Source organism: Amblyomma americanum, chromosome 3, assembly GCF_052857255.1.
Source record: "Amblyomma americanum isolate KBUSLIRL-KWMA chromosome 3, ASM5285725v1, whole genome shotgun sequence".
Taxonomy (NCBI): Eukaryota; Metazoa; Arthropoda; class Arachnida; order Ixodida; family Ixodidae; genus Amblyomma; species Amblyomma americanum.
Window position 1 is genome coordinate 42588307 of NC_135499.1, and position 18869 is coordinate 42607175.

At 49.6% G+C, this 18869-nt stretch overlaps 1 protein-coding gene across 1 annotated transcript in view; it reads right to left on the reverse strand.

Annotated features, from left to right (window-relative positions):
- Positions 1-18869, reverse strand: part of LOC144122930 (uncharacterized) — a 63580-nt gene that overhangs the window by 28798 nt on the left and 15913 nt on the right. The gene's annotated exons all lie outside the window — the stretch shown is intronic.

Genomic DNA, 18869 nt, shown 5'->3' on the forward strand with positions numbered 1-18869 from the left:
ACTTGGGAATCAGAAACGCGGTACAGGAACGGATCTGAGGGAAGAAGGGAAGGTGGTGGGTCATCTGACGTATGAAGATGAGTCATAGCATCCGCTTGAATGTTATGTGGATCGTGAGCATGGCCGCGAATCCATTGTATGTGCACAGGACATGGTTACTTTGCGCAGAGCAGATGAATCGGTTGTGTAATCTGGCGTGTGCGTTTAAGCTGTATATGGGCAGCGAGGGAGTCAGTGTAAAGATGAACTGTATTGAAAGTGGAAACGAGCGGAAGGGAAGCAATGGCATTGCTAATGGCTTGAAGTTCCAATGCCAGGGGGTGAACGTATCCGCGGTATATGTCGTGCTAGAGTTGAGTAGCTGATGAGAGGGTGTATACCTCCACTGCAGTAACTCCCAGGTACGTGGTATGTGATGCAACGGTGCACAATATGCAACCTTTAGGCAGATACGCGACTGATACCGACGTGGAAGCAGTGGGGCGATTGTCTGTGAGCTGACAGTACGACCACAGAGGGAGTGTCTTAAAACGATGAAGTTGTAGGGACTGTTTGCGAGCTCTGTTTGCCACTCGTTGGTCGATGAGTTCACTGAGTGTACTAAGCTGGGTGAACTCCTGAAGCATGGGTATGGATGTTAAACAGGGCAGATATGTTATGGTGCGCATAGCCTTACGATTGATAGCTTCAAGGGGGTCTTACTATGTGCAGGCGAGACGTTGAAATTGTGTCTTATATATTATCAGTGGCTGAAGGATAGAGCACACAAGCTATCATGCTGCAACTAAAAGAACAGATAATAGAAAATTGAACGCTAGACACCAGGGTGATCGTCGGTCTAGACGTGTCGAAAGCTTTCGACAACGTAAAGCACTCGGCCATTCTGGAGGGTCTGGCTGCGTTAGACGTGGGTGTTCGTACCTACGACTACATACGAGATTTCCTTACAAACAGAACGGCATCTATAAGCATGGGGGGTAACACACTGACGGGTATTCGACTGGGCAACAAGGGCACACCGCAGGGATCGGTGTTGTGCCCGACCCTGTTTAATATCGCCATGCTTGGCCTCCCCGCACAACTGGACAAAATTTCGGGGCTGAACCATATGTTGTACGCAGATGACCTGACTCTGCGGATGTGCAGGGGCAGTGATAGCCAAATTGAACTGACGCTTCAAAGAGCTATAGATGTAACAGAAAAATACTTGGAACCAATCGGTCTCAGGTGCTCGGGCGAGAAATCGGAAGCGCTATTTCTCGCGCCCATGCGGTCGCCACAGCGTCGGCGCATACAGCAGGACGGACCGTATAACGCGGGAATCACACTCAGGGTGAACGGTAACGTAATTCCAGCGGTGGAATGCATTAGGGTTCTAGGATTACGAATTCAGGCGAACGGCAGGAACTCGGAAACGATTCAGAGACTAGAGGCTAGCACCAGTCAAACTTGCCGACTCCTAAAACGAATCGCTAACAAACATGCGGGTATGAAAGAAGCTAACCTCCTTAGGCTAGTGCAATCTTTTATAATCAGCAGGATATTCTACGTGGCACCTTATCTGCGGCTTTACCAGGCGGAAAAGGACAAACTGGATGCTTTAATCCGTAAAGTGATAAAAACAGCACTAGGTTTACCACCCTGTGCGCCAACAAACAAGATTTTGAGTCTAGGGGTTTCGAATACCCTCGAAGAGCTCATTGAGGCTGCAAGGACCTCGCAGTATCAGAGACTTTTACGCAGTCGTACTGGTCGCAGCATTCTGGAGAAGCTGGGGCACGAGCCTCGAGCGTGCTCGAGACGTACGGACCCGGTTCCTAGACAGGATAGGGACAAATTAAAGATACCCCCACTCCCCAAAAACATGCATCCCATCTACCATGAGAGCTGGAGGAAGGAAAGAGCAGTAGCGTTGCAAGCCCGCTTTCAGGGCAGACAGGATGTCTTATATACGGATGCCGCACAATGCACAAACAGTTCGGGGCACATTTCGGTAGCCACTAGGGAAAACGGATGCCCGGTAGCGTGCTGCAGCACCAGACACTCGACAGTAACGGAGGCGGAAGAGTTGGCCATTGCGCTGGCTCTAACTCAACAACAGGTTAAAATTATCGTGAGTGACTCAAAATCAGCGATTAGAAACTTTGACGCGGGCTGCATTTCAGCTACAGCAGCCCGACTGTTGGCCGGCAGTCCACCACCGGCAGAACTGGTAGCGCTCATTTGGACACCCGCGCACCAAGGGTTGAGGGAAAACGAGAAAGCGCACGCACTGTCCCGAGGATTAGCTACTTTCCGGGATCCCAATGGCGTCTTGTGCACAACCCCGTCCCCCTCGCGCGATGAGGAGCTTCTACAGTTCGATGACGACCTTAACACGTATCAGGAAACCCTAAACCATTACAAATTAGGCCGAGCGGTACTTCCAAAAGCAAGTAAGCAGCTAACCAAAAACGAAGAGGTTGTGTGGCGCAAGCTCCAAACCGGAGTATTCCCTAACCCTCAGCTTTATAGCAAGTGGCACCCTGAGATTTTCAGCCCCAGGTGCAAACGTTGCGACGGCACAGCGGACATGATCCATATGGTATGGACATGTCCGAGCTTTGGACAACTTGACAGAACGAATGAGTCCTGGGAGGCACTGCTTCACAACGAGGACGACAATCAACAACGAGAAGTCATCCGTCTCGCCCTTGCCGCTGCTGAGATCCAAGAGATCCCTGTCGACAGCTGAGGGGGAGGACATGACTGGGACCGAGCGGCGCCTCGGATACCCATCATTCTTTTGACGGGTGCTAATAAATGTTATTTCTCTCTCTCTCTCTCTGGCGGGCCGTATGAGCACGCGCGCCACCAGAGAGCATAGCTATGCGGCGAATTATACCTAGGGTACCGTGAGCCGATTTACGGGCGCCTGTCAGCCACGGGGTGCCAGTCCCAGATGTATGGAGGAGGAGACCAAGAATACGAACAGTTTCTACCGTAGGAATCGGAGAATTATCTATCGTAAAATTTAAAGCGGGAGATTTTTAGAATGCAAATGAAACATGATTAAGTAGGCGAGAGGGTTAGACCCACAGGTGGGAGGCGCATGTTGGAGGACCGGCTGGTAGAGAAACGCATCTGGGTGACAGCACCAAAAAGTGATATCATTGGCCTACGCAAGCACACAGATATAAGGGACGAACTCTATAGGGCTCGAACAAGAGGAATAAAAGCCACAATAAATAATGTGGGAGGGGGGGGGGAGAACGGAGCCATGGGGCACTCCTCTGTTGGAAGTGAAGTTACCAAAGGGCTTTCCGTGGACACGCACACTGAAGGTTCGATTTGTTTAAAAATCGTGAATGGAGATGAGAAAAACGTGAGGAAGACCAAGAAATCGAAAGGTCGAGAGAGATACTGAAGGCTGACCTAACTTGTGTATTGACCAATGACCACATTAGAATGTTTCCACACTCTCGGCATGAGGCCAGAGTGCCACACTTCGTTGAAAGGGTGTGAAAACAAGGCGAGGCAAATTGGAAGAAGACAAAAGCAAGGCGCTCGAAAACTGCCCTGCAACACATATGAGCGCGTTTCTAAGGCCTGCGGAAATTTATTGCGAAAGTACTCATACGATCGTCAGAAATCAGCAAATATCTTGCTTGTGCATCGCTCGTTGCCATAGCAACTGTGACGCCAAGTGACAAGATTTTCGCCCCGTGCCACCCCCTAAATTTGACCTTGGCCAATTTGGACCAAAATTGATGTCCAACCATAACTGACCATGCCAGGCACGATAGCAACCTCCAAATTTGACCCGGGTCATTTCCCAAAATTTGGTCCGGTCACCCCGGAGAAGTAGTTCAGAGCTTCTAAAATCTCGTTGCTATGGCGTCACTTCTGGCGTCACCATTTACATCATCGCGCTTGCGCATGTCACAAATCGGTTTAAGCGGAGTTAAACCCCGACTATCTTTTTATCTTAAGGTAGGTCTAGTCTGTAATAGCTGCATTTACTGCTATAAAATTACCACTTTTGCGCCCAACGAAAAACAGCTGCATACAAAATTATTCAGAGCAGGAAGGCTGCTTTGGCAACGGTTTCTTGGAGCGCTCATGTGTAATTACGGACTCCCATGTGGAACCTATGCCAGAGGAAGGATTCGCAAACACGCAAAAAGAATACTCCAAAGTAGAAAAGACTAAGATTTAATGTGCACAGTCATACGGACCGCAGGACACACTGCGGATGTTGAAAACGTAGGCGCTCACGCCGCTGCCCGCGCGCATTAGTCCGGGTCCCCCAACACTCACAGGAACATAATTATTCTGAACCGCTATTAAGCTACAGGGATTTACTCCAACATTTGATATTGCAGGAAATTGCAGTCAGTTACTTATATCAACCCAGTCAAATTCAGCTGCATGTTTCTAAATTATTACGATCCTCATTGCGCCTTCGGCAGTGAATTGGCTAACTTATACCGCATGGTATGGGCAGCACAAATCAATCTAGTTATTGCGAGAATTAATAACCCAACAAATGAGTACTAAGAGGAGGCGCTGTCAATCTCACATCCAGAAGAACAGCCTTGGCTGGTGGACCGGGCAAGAGCGGCAGCAAAAACCAATGGGATCCTGGAATGATGTCCCATCTAACTAACCGCGATTTATTCCATGCATTAAAAGTTTTTTCTCAGTCACTGAGGAAGATCGCGAGTAATTTCACAATAGATCCCTCCGAGAGCAGCTCGAGCGATTCAGAGCGTATATTGTTTGAATTTCATGCAGCAAAGCGGGGTTCAATGTATATAGAGGTAGAACATATATCTCGGTGGGTATACAGGAGGAGGCTCCCTATTCCGCGGACTGTACTGAGACCTCCTGTAGTGACACCCAAAAGAATGTTTACATCACAGCATAGAAAGTTATAAAAATGTGAGCGTAAGAGAAGAATATGCGCTGGTGATTGAGGTTAGTAGAAAGCATATTGGGGGGAAATATCTGAAGGAACGGAATAAAAATGCGGAGTAAAGTCATAATCCGAGAAAGCGCGATACAGCAACAAAAAATATCATAGTAGATTGAAATTTTTGAAATTGAACTATGTTACAAAGAGAGGTTAAGCAGCTGTACTCCAGATGCATACTGTTTGCTTCCGACTTCTCTCCACTTTCTAGCGAGGAATTTCTGCTGGAAGCGAATGGCGTCAGTTCTTGGGTCAATGGCGACAAGTGCCTCGCCGCAGTGCTTTGGTGCAGTATCTTGCTTTTTTGTAATTTATTGTGAAAGCATTACTAATGCCATTACCAGAAGAACTGGCGGCGTGTGTGCGTCTGTGTACACGCAGATGGCGGAGAAAATCTCAGCGATAGCATGACAACTACGGTGACGTCATCCAACGGCCGTATGACCCACACAGCAAGCAGAGCACCGCCATTTCAGGCAATCATATATATGCCGTTAGTCTATACACGCCCTCCACTGGCCGACCTCACTGTGGTGCCAGTTTTTCCTACAATATTGCTACCGAAATTGTGACGCAACCGTACGTGGTACAGCGTTCCGGGTGGTGTCCTACGCGTCTGTGTTTTCCTAACAACCTAAAGTCAATGTCTTGCGTCCACGACAAACAAACTCGGTCAACCCCATCGCCGTGCAGCGAGAAACGTTTGTGGTTTGGTGCGCAACCAATGCGCAATCGCATAAATTAGTAGGAAGAACTTGAATGCATGTGCAAACATTACGCGTAAGCAATGAAACCAGAGACATTAATGTTTTCGCGTTCCCACAGGTAAGCAGTCTTAAAGGGAAGTCGAAACACTTTTCGAAAACATTCACTTCTCTGCCTTACTTTATAGACTTCTATCCGTTTAACACGAATACCTAGTTTAAAAAAGGCCGAAATAAACGGAAACAGCCGTCTTTTACAAGAAAACGCTCACCAGCGCCTCAGGACATCGAGCAAACACCGCTGTTGCCCGTGGCTGGCCGGGACCGTCCTGACATCGTCCGCGGGATCTGTGGCCGGAGCCGACTGTGTTGCTGCGTAGCGCGTTGCTTCAAGAGGCTTGACAACTCGATTTAGAAAAAATATGGATTATTCAAGCAGTGTCGAACAGCTTGAACTCTTTCCGTACATGTTCGAGCCATCAACGGCACTGTGGAATGCGTCGACAGCGAAACCGAAGTTGCCACATTTGCGCGTGTCGGAAATCTTAGATGGTTCGCACATGTTTTGTGCAGGTGCATGTGCAAGTGACAGGATATAAAAGAAAAGGAAATCGTGTCGAGGCGCTATTGTGCACTCGCTGCAGCAAAAAAAGCCGAAGCAGCAAGTTCTTGTAAACGTGATCGAATTCAAATCGCCGGCATGCTTGCAAGAAATGCGCAGGTGAAATAATTAATTTCTATGTTAATTTATTTATAGTTAGGTGCTTATATACTTAAACCCTCAGGTCATTATGAACTGCAAGAGAAAGCTAAACTGGGTGAGCTGGAGTGAGCTCACGGCTGGACGCGAAGCGCTGTTGCTGCGCCGCTTGAGCAGCGTCCGCCACGGTACTCAAGCAACTCCACAACGAAAAAATTAACTGTGGTTTAACTACGGCTGAACCTGGTTAGAGAGCGAAAGCTGTGGTGCGTTGGGCAAGTAGACGCGGCTTGGCGTCTGTAACGTTGAGTGCGTTCCGGACACTGGATAGGCAGCGCGCCCACCCTGCCACCTGGCAGGAAGTAGTTTAAGGTTGATAGCGGGAGGCTGGTCACCCAATGAACACTGCGGCCTATTCTACCTCCCTCTACCGGAGAATCCAAAGGTGAAAGGTCAAGTGGTGCGAAACCACAGTGGACCATGCACATATCGTAAGGCCTATAGCCCCACTTGACCTCTGGCTCACTTGAAGGTCAACCGGCAACGCACGGCGAAATCGGCGTTACCTAGCGCAGTGAAGCTTCAAAAAGCGCGGTCCCTGCCGCATCACGAAAGTATAAGCGACAAGTTTGCAACGCTCGCAGCCCTAATTCCCCGCACTGACTGCAGCGGTGCGCCCGCGAGCGCGACGGACGAAGTCGCTGGGGCAGTACGTTACTCCCTGGTCATCGCTAAGCCTAGTGTGTTTCGCATCGAAGCCACAGCGGACGGCGCTTTGGAATCGTACAGCGCTATAGCTGCAGTAATTGGTCTGCTCATGGCCCCGTCTTACAGACAATGCGAACGTCTCATATTAAAAGGAAGATATGATCGATTTTAGCGAAGCTTTAGCACTGGAGCTAGCGTGCAAGCAACCTGGCGCTGGCGGCAGCTGATATATCTGCGGCTGTGCACACAATTTTATCGCAGCTATCACTTCTACCAGCAATTCTGAGCGGGTCAGCGATCCTCAAAGACGATTACTTTTACATTCTTTTGTCCAAGAGCTTATGGTATACTGTAACAAAAGAATTAGCGCGTTTTTGGGACGCTGGCCCCAGGCCGTAGAGAAGGTGGCTTGTGGGAGGCGCGGCGGTGTACTGGGGTGATGGCAATGCATGCTGCCGCCGGACGGCACTCTGCCGTCGGACCAAGAGATGTGCATGTGCAGTGTGTGGTAAACCTGTAGAAACAATTATTATTCTCGAAGGTGATGCTTTCTATCCGGATGTCGATGCAGGCACAGTCGCTCTCCCTGGGGCCCTAAGGTTAAGAGATAACAACGGTCATGTGAATGAATCTGCGGTGGCAGTTAGCAGAAAGCGATTGGAACATTGGTTGTCCAAAAGGAGAGAGGTTAGGATTAAGGTTAATAAGTGTAGGATTAAGAATGTATTCAAAGAAAATGTCGAATATATAGAGTGGTATATAACACCTTTAGAGGAATATAAAGAAAAAAAACGGCCGTGGCTTAGCTTGGTTAAGCCTGGTGATTGCGAAGCAATAGTGTGTTATTATCGGATCAGCTTGTAGTATGGCTGGTGGTAGTCTTGGGTTATGCTAGTGTTACGGCTTACAGTGAATCATCTAAGAGGAAGTCATCCGTCGAATCCGTGTATGCCGACAAACATTTCCCTCACCAGGGTGCCCATTACAAAATCTTCCAGTATCGATCGGCCGACGGTGCGGTAACACTCCATTTTCTCCGCGTCGTACGATATGCCCACTCGGTGCTTGCAGTAGCGTTCGTTAAAGTACGGTAGCGTTACGCCGTAATAAATGTTGGGGTTATTGTCCCCGTTTAAAATGCGATACAGTTTGTTGTACGTCTCCTCGTCGTCTTCACGATGCATTAGCGGTAGCTTGTATGTTTCGGCCACGTTGTAGATGGCCAAGTTGTCTGCATAACACCCCCATCTTTCGTCGGTCATCTTAAGTTTGCCCCACTTGTGCATCTGCGTGTCCGGCGTGTCGCTGGTTGCCCCGGGGTCCGGCGGTAGACCCATCTTGCGTAGAAGGAGACTCACTGTCGGGCAAACTAATAATTTATTCCTTTGCTTCTGCTGTTTCCACAGAGGAAGTTGCACGTTGTCGCTGAGCTGCATACTGGGCACGCCGCTTAGAAAGTCGTTCTTCTCGTTCTTCTTCCGTCTCTGTAGCTCGCTGATGCTTCTTCTTTGCATTCTGCCGAGCTGCCTTGTTCGTAGGCACCATCGTATCATCTGGCTGTTTGACTGCCTTGGCGAGAGGAGCGGAGCTGTTTTATACAGCTGGTGTGACGTCACTCTGACCGTAACGCCCCTGGTGTGAGGAGCGGGAGTTAGGCCGCCGTTGGTGGCTACCGCCTTGCCTCGCGACGGCGTGAGATGAGGCCCCGTTTTTACACAGCTGGTGTGACGTCACACCGACCATAGCGCCCCTGGTGAGAGGAGCGGGAGTTAGGCCGCCGTTGGTGGCTATCGCCTCGCCTCGCGACGGCGTGAGATGGGGCCCCGTTTTTACACAGCTGGTGTGACGTCACGCAGCAAGGTCACGCTAAAGGTCAATGGTGCCTACCACCGCCTCGCCACGGAACGGGCTGAAGTGCGACCTAAACTAGTATTGCTTCGCAATAAAAATGAATGAAATAATGCCGAGCATCGTGGCAACTGCCCCCACCCTGTTTCAAAGGAGACGCTCCCGTCCGTCCGTCCGTCCGTCCGTCCATCCATTCTATTCATGCGTCCGTCCGTCCATCCATTCCATTCATGCGTCCATCCGTCCGTCCGTCCATCCATCCATTCATGCGTCGGTCCGTCCGACCGTCCGTCCGTCCGTCCGTCCGTCCATCCATCCATCCATCCATCCATCCATCCATCCATCCATCCATCCATCCATCCATCCATCCATCCGTCCATTCATCCACCAGTCCGTCCATTCATCCACCCGTCCGTCCGTCCGTCCGTCCGTCAAAGGTCAGCACGCGAATGTAGCGCTAACTTGGCTTTGCTCTAACAGCACACTGAAGAAACAGTCAGTCAGGCGGTGATTTTTGAGCTATATAGACCTAATTTTTTTGCCCTCGCACGCAGGCTGCCGGAGCGCTCCTACTCTCGACACCAGTCGCCATCTGTCGGCGCGCGCGGAACGTTGGACTGCGGGCGGGTCGCGCCGGCGGCGCGTAGAATGCGTGTTTACGTGTTCTTCGCTTCCGTCGGTGATGCGCTCTATCACCTGACGTATGTGGATGTGTGCTGTGCATCACTACTCAGATTTCCCCAGGCCGTTCTACGCTTATCTGACACACATTGTTACACACATATCCGAGGGTAGTCAACCAGTAGGGTGCGGATTCGAAACAGGTACTTACAAGCACATTTCGCGCTGGCGTGTCGTTTGTCGCCGTGTTTTACGTACGCTTCCATCTGTGAGAATTTTATGCACCAGGATGTATATTTATTGATTTGACTCGATGGTGCAGTGTTGTGCAAGCTGTAACGGGATCGGCCAGCTGCAGTCCGAAGGTTTTGTCCAGGCGAAGTCCGTGTTTTCAATCAGCAGTACGTCTTCGACATCCGTGCGCTGAGCTTGCTCTTGTTTCCGTTAAGCACATTTCGTGCACGGGGATGTAAGCACGACCGCTACCAATTTAAGTTGCTATTTCCACAGATATCTCAGAGGGATCGGTGGGTAAAGGGCGGACCATAGTATCTCTCTGCTGTTGGTACCTGCTTGAACCACAGCAATATATGCACGATTTTATTACATTGTGTGACACTTGGCCTAGCGGCTACGCGACGCTGTCACACGCGCCGAGAGCTTCCGAATAAAATAAACGCGACTCCAGGCCGCAGAATTATTGAAAGTTGGCATCCCTGCCGATATTGATTCAGTCTTTCAATACTAATTCAATTAATTCAATATTGATTAAAAATACGTTTTTGTCCGCCAGATAACATAAATTATGACTAAAACTGTATTCTGTTAGCCCTGCCAGTCAGTTGAGCTCACAACAATAAATTGCTGATGTAACTGGCGCACCACGTAGCTGGCGACAAGAAAGCCCTATTTGTGGTGGGTGCTTTATGGCCGGCAGGAAGGATTAAGAGCGCATTAGAGCTGAAATTGCATGCTGGCCGCGCACATAATGCTTGATACTGACCAAAAAAATTTTTCTTTGTGATGCAGCACCAAGACGGTAGCGATATAAGCGCTAGCGCGTGCTAAGCGCCTGCACAATTATCGTGAATGCCGAACTAAATGTCATCAATTTTTATACTTTTGATAACGCCAAGACCTTGCAATACAACCACGCTGTGGAACTATGCTGGGCAAGGTTTTTATAGCGCCCGCAGAGCAGTAATTCACGGCTATATGCAGGCGCGGCCCGCGGAGCTGCCGCAGACCCGCAGTCCCCAGTGAAACGTCGGCACCGCGGCGCGCCAGTCGGCGGAAAATGGCCGCGCCCGAGAGCTGCTCTTGATTCTGGTCTATGGACTTCGTAGAAAGAAACTGGAGAGCACTGCAGTCCGATGCATTGAAGAAATGCGCATTTGCGTTTGAACTTCAGCAACCTTTTTTTGTAAGCCATCATTGTCCCCTGACACTTAACACGTGACCTTTGGATGACGTCAGCAACTTTGTTGGAAGTCATCGTTGTCTAACATCAGTACACATCCCCAACACAGTTTACCGTCGTACACACCACAACACGTTCACGTCGTGCCCCTCTAACACGCTTGAACCAACGACCCTTCGTGGTGTATGGTTACGTGCCCGCCCGGCACACTGGGAGCCTGGGTTGCAAATGCCAGCGAATTTTTTTTTTCGAGTGGTCATTTTCGGGCGGACACGCTCTGCTGACAGATACTGTACACGCCACTCTAGAGACAAGAAATGCTTTCGCATTAATAGCTTTCTCAGAACAACTCTAGAAAGTGAACAAGGCATACAACTGAGCGTCAGTGTCACTTGTAGATGAAAAGGCGGAAGCTGGTGCCTTTCCTCAAGCGCTTCGGTTTGCCCTCTTATCATTGTTCAAACTGCCGATACCGGAGTGAGGAAACTGAAAACATGCTGAACAAATGATTATTTCTATTCTGCCAACCTCATGTGCTCGAAAACGATTACGCAAGGGATAATGGCGGTGGCGCGGTTGGCACAGTAAATGCTGAGGCTGGGAAGATAGACTGATGAAGCAGGAATATCTCATGCGCATAGTGAAGTAAGTGGTGGTTGATCCTGTCACTCCCAACGACGGAGTGAGATAGGAGCGCCGACTACACTGATAAGATAGGATCAATTTTGCTACATTGAAGAAATGGCTGCAGCTTAGCTCGGCTAAGCCCTGTTATGCAAGCGAAAGCTTTGTTATGCGTGGTTTTGCTGTGTTGCAAAGCCAGGTTAGACTCAACCTCTTCGTCCGTCGCCGAAGCCGTGGCGGAGGCAGCAGCCTCCAAAGCTCTTCGCTGCCGCCTTTCGACATCCTCGAAGGAGCCAGTCGACGCTCCCGTTCTTCATCGGTCGCTAGCTTGGTACGTTTAACTTCCCTACCTCTAGCTAAATACTTAGCCTTATTGGCAACATCAACCGGACGATCAGCCTTAGCCTATCGTGTACGAGACCGTCCCGACGGCGTAGACGGCCCCGGCCAAAACTGCGAGGCGGCAGTGTGCATGCACGCGAGAGCGGCGCCGTCACCCTCTCAGGCGAATGGCGAGTCACGTGGTTATAGCCACGTGGACACAGCTGGCGAGGCGGCGGTCGGCGCAGTGGCGGCGAGTTTCGTGGCTGACACATTGCTAGTCCTCCACTTGATGGCCAAATGTACCGCGCAAATAACTTTGGCTGGACAAGGCTCGTAAACCTGTCGCTTTAAAAAGCTTGGTGGAGCATCTGATAGGCGGCGCTCGGGTCTGGCATTGGCTTGATTCCATGCACAGCTTGACAGCCGAGCGGTGCGGACGCATGTTTCGGCACGTAGCGACCGGGACTGGACGGACGGACGACTGCGCGAGCGACGTGACAGCGACAAAGTTCTTTCCTTTAATATTTGGACATTAAGGTGCATTTAGATTGAGGCTAGTTAGGTAGGTGCAGGCTATAGAGCAGAATTTAGTTCAGTGTCCTAGTGTGACATTCCGTGTGTGCTGCGGGGATCCACGTTCGACGGCGCGGCGTGGACGGAGACCCGTGACAGCGGCATCATCAATTACCCAGCCATACTCTTTGAGTGACGACCAGAACAACCGGACCCGCCGCCGCCCCGGGGAAACAGGCTTTGTCCTCCCCAATTTCCGGGCACATTCCAGGACAAGGGAGCTGTCAGCCGGCCAGAGCGCGCCGTACCACAGCCGACGCTATGCGCTGCCGCGAAGACAACATTCTTTCCCTCCCCCCCCTTTGTCGTGGGCTATCGCCGGGAAGGCACCCACAGCTTCCCAGAAGGGCCGTGACGGACACCTGTCATGGCGGACAGGCAGTACTCGCCAAGAATGTGGAAAGACAGGCGCTAGTGAATTAGCTCCGAAGAGAGAGCCTGTGTATACTCTCACTTGAGAGAGAGTGGTGGCGTTTTTGTTGTTTATTTAGTTTGTATTGTTAACAGACTCTGGGTTCGAGGCTAAGCCCAACCCAAGGGGGTTGTCCCCATCTCGCATGTTATTTTAGATTGGAGAATTGATGCTTTGGGCGGGCCACTGGAAATGACCGCCCTTAGTCCTTTGTTAATCAAGTGCTTAAAAGCACATGTAAACGGATGCAGTCCAGTCTGAGCTGGGGCTCCATGCTTAGCATGTAATGTGATGCTACTTAGGCACTAACCTGCCCGGTCGATGAGTAAAGTAGTGCAAAGTTTGTTCTTTTGAAAATTCAGTTCTGCTTTTTCCAGTTTAACTCTCTGTATATGTATGTTGTAAAATTATGCTCTGCTGTCATCATCTACAAGCTCGCCTCCTGTTCATCTTCCAAGCCGAACGACACTAGAGGGAGGGTTTGTGAACCATCCTCGAAGAAACGGACGACTACTGAAATTCTACTGCATACACGCTCAGGACGACATCGTTCGCCAAGAGAGCCTTCAGCGCCGAAGCCCGACGGCGTGCAGCTTCTGCCAGCAACCGCTCGAGCCCAACTCCGGAGCCACTCCATCGCCCCCATGAAGTCGTCGGCACGTAAGCTCGGACGCCCCAGCCTCTGATGTATAACCTTAATCATGTGTAATTATTGAATATACCTGTTTGTTTAAACTGAGCCATACGGTGTCTCTTTGCCTCTCCGTCCCGTGTGGACCTGCGCATTATGGGGGTCATCACACTAGCAACCAAGGTTTATTCGTACCGGCAGCTAGAATTTTCAGCGCTCATGCATGAGCTAATTGTTTTATTAGCATATTTGTTGTTTTACAAAGGTAGTTATTAAGGCGTAAGGCTTACTTGCCCCCAATAAGCTATAATCTGTGTGTGTGTTGTGACACTCGATGGTGCCCATAAAAGATGGCGTCCACATAACCTCGTGGGTGGCGGTTAATTTAATGCTCGGTCGTGCCAGGTTTCTCGGCGCGAGCAACCTGGATCGCTCAAATTCCACCGGTGGCAGCGTCTGCCATGCCTGGGCGACACTGCGCCAGGAGTGGTATGAGGACTACCATGGATCTATGAATGTTAAGTGGAGAAAGACCAATTCCGCATATATGGACATTAACCCATTAGCTGTCGCGCCATGCCCTTAAGGCTGAGGGCGGGTCGCGGTAGGGCGGCGACTGCCTTCCCTAAGTTAGCGCACATATCAGAAGAGGTGCGGTGGGTAGCGGCGGCGGATAACCAGCTGCGTGGCATCGGATTACATAATGCCGCAGCGCGCGGTGACTGCGTTCACAAAGTGAGGAGGCAGTGTTACGCTTTCTCACACGTAATTAGTGTCAAGTGTATCTGCCAACTTTTTCCTTTTCTAGGTGAAGGACATTTGCAGTAGGCAGAATTCTACTTGAATACATGTTTGCAAATGTTTCTTTATGAGCCGGTGCATATTCTGTGCATTTTGTGATAGCAATAACCGGGTAGTGATCAGATGATCAAGCAAATGAAGGTTAAATGCAAGGAATATGAGGTGTCGGTGAATTTGAAGGAAACTCGATTAGAATCAGCAAAGGGGGGCGAAGGTGCGGAATTTATGTTCAAATGTTGCATATTATGCGCCCGCCTGGACACGGTTGACCAAGAGGACACCAAACTAGCGTCACGTACGGATGCTGCATAAAGAGAACTAGAGGTAGAGAAGGCAGAGAAGCGAAAGCATGAACAGCTTGGTCAAATGGAAGCAAAAATGACTGACGTCGCCATCGGAAGCCATATTCGCGGACATTTCAGCGCGAGTCACGTGAATGGGGCCTGCACTGCTATGAGCAGCGATTGGACAGTAGGTCAAACAGATTTAGAAAGGGACACTTATTCACAGGTGGCAGCTAGGAAGTATGGAGGCGAGGGAGGAGAAGGTAACAAGGTTAATCCTAGAAGTAAGGTCACTCACTGATAAAATGAAGTTAGGAGGGAGGGAGAGAATACCTAGGAGTTTATCGCCAGTGTTCAAACATGAGGAGGTGCAAGGAGCTATAATGGAAGGTGTAAAGGATGGTAGCCGAGTACCAACTGGGACTTTCCAGGGAGGACAATGGACGCGGTGCTGAGAGAGACGAAAAGCAAACTTTTTGAGAAAGTTGCAGGGCACGGTTTTACAGTGGTAGCTGCGGGGCTAAATGATGTCCTGAATGGTGACTGCACAAGCGGTGGAGAGCCTAGCTCAAGGAATTGACAAACGCTAAGGCGCCCGTGTGCTGTGCGATGTCAGTGCACGTTAAAGATCCCCAGGTGGTCGAAATTATTCCGGAGCCCTCCACTACGGCACCTCTTCTTCCTTTCTTCTTTCACTCCCTCCTTTATCCCTTCCCTTACGGCGCGGTTCAGGTGTCCAACGATATATGAGACAGATACTGCGCCATTTCCTTTCCCGTAAAAACCAATTATTATTATTATTATTATTATATGGAGGCAAGTGCAGATCGTGATGTGCACAGTACCAGACTTGCTAGGACAGAACGGAGAGGTTGACAAGGACGTGATGACTGTTAATTGGGAGGAAGTTAATGACGGAGAAAGGCTTTAAACTGGCAGAAACAAACAGGGAAGTGCGTGGAGTAGGCGTTGGCAGAGGGTTTGCACAAAAGGCCACCCAATTTAGTGGACGGAGAGCAGCATAGATCGGCTGGCGCCTGGCGGGCTGGGCAGTAGCTTTTTTATGGGGTCCACGGTGGCTCCGGATGTACGGGTAAGTGGAAGCGAAGAAGAAAGCGTAATAATGGAGGCTGAGTCGAAGGAAATGACCAATAGAAATTTCAGAAAGAAAACTACAAAAAAAAAGAAATATAACACCATTATCAGTGACATCAACATGCAAGGGGGTAAATAGAGAGCAAAGTGGTTAGAAATGGAACAGCAGTTAAAGGACGATGTAATAGTTGTGTACTCTCTGTGCGAGGCACATATCAGATGTCTATAGTCGGGTACAACTTTAGAAGACAGGAGAGGCCCCGCCCAGATGACCGAAGCGCAGCAGCCAATTGCCTCTGCGACTAAAGAAATAGTCCCGCTCAAAAAATTGACTGCTTCTAAAACGCGTATTTCTCTGTGTAAATAAGATTTGTGTATCTTGATGAGTGGTTTAGTAAAACTATCATGATGTAAATGCTTCAGCACATGCCGGATCGCGAGAGAAAAATAACTCCGTGCCTTCTACAACGCTGTGCGTCGTCTGCTACGGAGCGAGATCGACGGCACCGGGCGTGTAATTACAAAACAGTCTGGCTCAATAGCATAGGATTCATATGTACTTTTTGTGTGTTTTCAGAAGCTTATTTTTTAATGTGTGAGGCTTATTTTTCAATTGCTACTTGTTTCTTTTTTTTGCGGTTGCGAACCTACAATCTCGTGAGTTCACGCACGTTCGCGCACGGCATTTCGTACCTCTTTTCCGCCATGGAGCCCAGCGAGGTGACATCGGAGCGCGAGCCTTTGTTGCCGAACGAGCCTTGTGTCGCATCGATGATCACACCACCAAGGAGCCTCGGCAAGAGCAAGAGCGGCCGCATCCTGAACAGCGATTCACGCAACATGATCCTCCACTGTTACACGTTTTGGCGTAACAGGGAGCCTGAACGCAGCGTAGAGGAGACGAGCAAGTTTGTCGCTGACATGCTCGGTGTCAGCGAAAGGACTGTGTTCAGGGTGAGGGAGGAAGTTAAAGCTTCGCATTTTTCGGGTGGAAAACTGACGACGCCGTCCCGAAAGCGCCCACGCAATGCGGAGAAGACGAAGCGCGAAGTTTGACAGCTTCACGTTGTGCGCGCTGAGGTCATGTGTGCACGATTTCTTTCGCCGCAACGAGATACCGACGGTCGAGAAGATCACTAACGAGTTCTCGGAACGTATGGAACTCCCATCACTAAGGCGGTGTACTGTGCGTCGCCTGCTTGCCGAGATCGGCTTCAAGCACGAAAAGAGAAGCCGCAAATCGCTGCTTATCGACCGGGATGACATCACCGATTGGCGGAATCGCTACCTCCGTGACGTGGAGCGCTACCGAGCGGAAGGCCGAAAGATCTTCTACCTGGACGAGACATGGGTGACGACGGGACACACTCGGTCGATCGTGTGGACAGACACCGTGGTGCAGAAGCGCGGACGCCTGTTCGCTCGAGCAAATGGCCTAACGACGGGTCTAAAACAACCTTCTGGGAAAGGTCAGCGCCTGATCGTCACGCACATCGGCAGCGAGGATGGCTTCGTCGACGGCTGCTTGGATGCATTCCGAGGTCAAAAGACAGGCGACTACAACGAGGAAATGGACGGCAATCGCTTTGAGGGCTGGTTTAATGACGTTCTGCAGAAGTTGCCAGCTGGTAGCGTCATTGTTTTAGAGAATGCACCTTACCATAGCCGGCGAGAAGAGAAATTGCCAACGACGGCCTGGAAGAAGGAGAAGATACAAAAGTGGCTCACAAGCAAGAAGATCACCTACGCTGACAGGATGATAAAGAAGCTGCTGCTTGAGCTGGTGGCATCTGTAAAGTCACGTTTTCTGAGCTACATCGTAGACAATGCAGCTGTAAGCGCCGGTTGCATTGTACTCAGGCTCCCGCCGTACCACTGCGAATTTAATCCCATTGAGCTTGTGTGGGCCAAGGTCAAAAATGGCATCGCTGCGGACAACAGAGACTTCAAGCTGTCCACAGTCGACGCCATATTGAGGGAGAAAATCAAGCATGTAGCGGCGGAAGACTGGGCGAAGAGCATTCAGCACGTGATGGACTTGGAGGCTAAGTTCAGACTTGACACGTCTGGGAGTGAGCACATTCAACCCATCATCATCCAGCTGGGTGAAGATGACACTGAAGAAAGCGACTCCGACTGCGAGCTGTTTGGCATTGAGCCACTCGACGAAGCATAACGGCTTCTTTTAACGAAAGAACAGCCTTTATTAGGGCTACCAAAATTTTTCCCGTTGGTTCGCAACAGACAACCATCCATTACGTGACCTCTGAAATAAATGAGCAGTTCCATTTATGGCGTATTCCTTATAATAGAAGCTCAATTCTGATAAGCAGCGTCCTGAACACATTGTGCTCGATTTAAGAAGTGGCATAGAAACATGTTTAAATGCTGGTATATCTGAATTGAAACACAACTGTTAACTCTGATTATCTTTGGCGGGCTCAAAATGCTCATTCAGGCAGCCACCATCTAGTTTTACGGGCCCCATGTTGAAATAACAGTATTCAAGGCACGCTTTATAGCTCTGTTAGCAGTCTGCACTGGAAATCGCAGTCATGTAATAGCCAGTGCTGCTGCGATACCAGTAGTCAACACGAAACTGACAGCCACTGTTAGCAGCTTGCACGCCAAAGCACATTCATGTGGTTGCATTGTTTATTTTGGTTATCTGGCTCACACAAGTAATGAGAATAAGAGAATAAATATAAAGCATCATTAGCTTATTGAGGCCCAAAATGCTCATTCAGGCAGCCATCGTCGAGTTTGACGGGCCCCATGTTGAAATAACAGTAGTCAGAGCACGCTTTGTGGCTCTGTTAGCAGTATGCACTGAAAAGCGCAGCCTTGTCATAGCCAATTTTTAATTTATTTATCTGACTCTGGCATTAACGCGAATGCTAGCACAATTATTAACGTGAATAACTTTGCTAGCATTTTTTTGGTCATATTTACGTACCGGAAAAATGCTCAGCAAGGTTGAACGTGTTTTAGTGAGTCACTTTGTTCATTACAAGCCGTAGGCAAAATGACGGCCAGATTGAGACAGTGATATTGGTGAGGTAATAAATGGTGAAAGCTGAAAAAGCTCTCACAGCACTGCTTTGCTGGACTCCATTCACTAGAAAACTGCATTTGTAATAATGAAAGCGTCAAGACAGGAAATGATAATC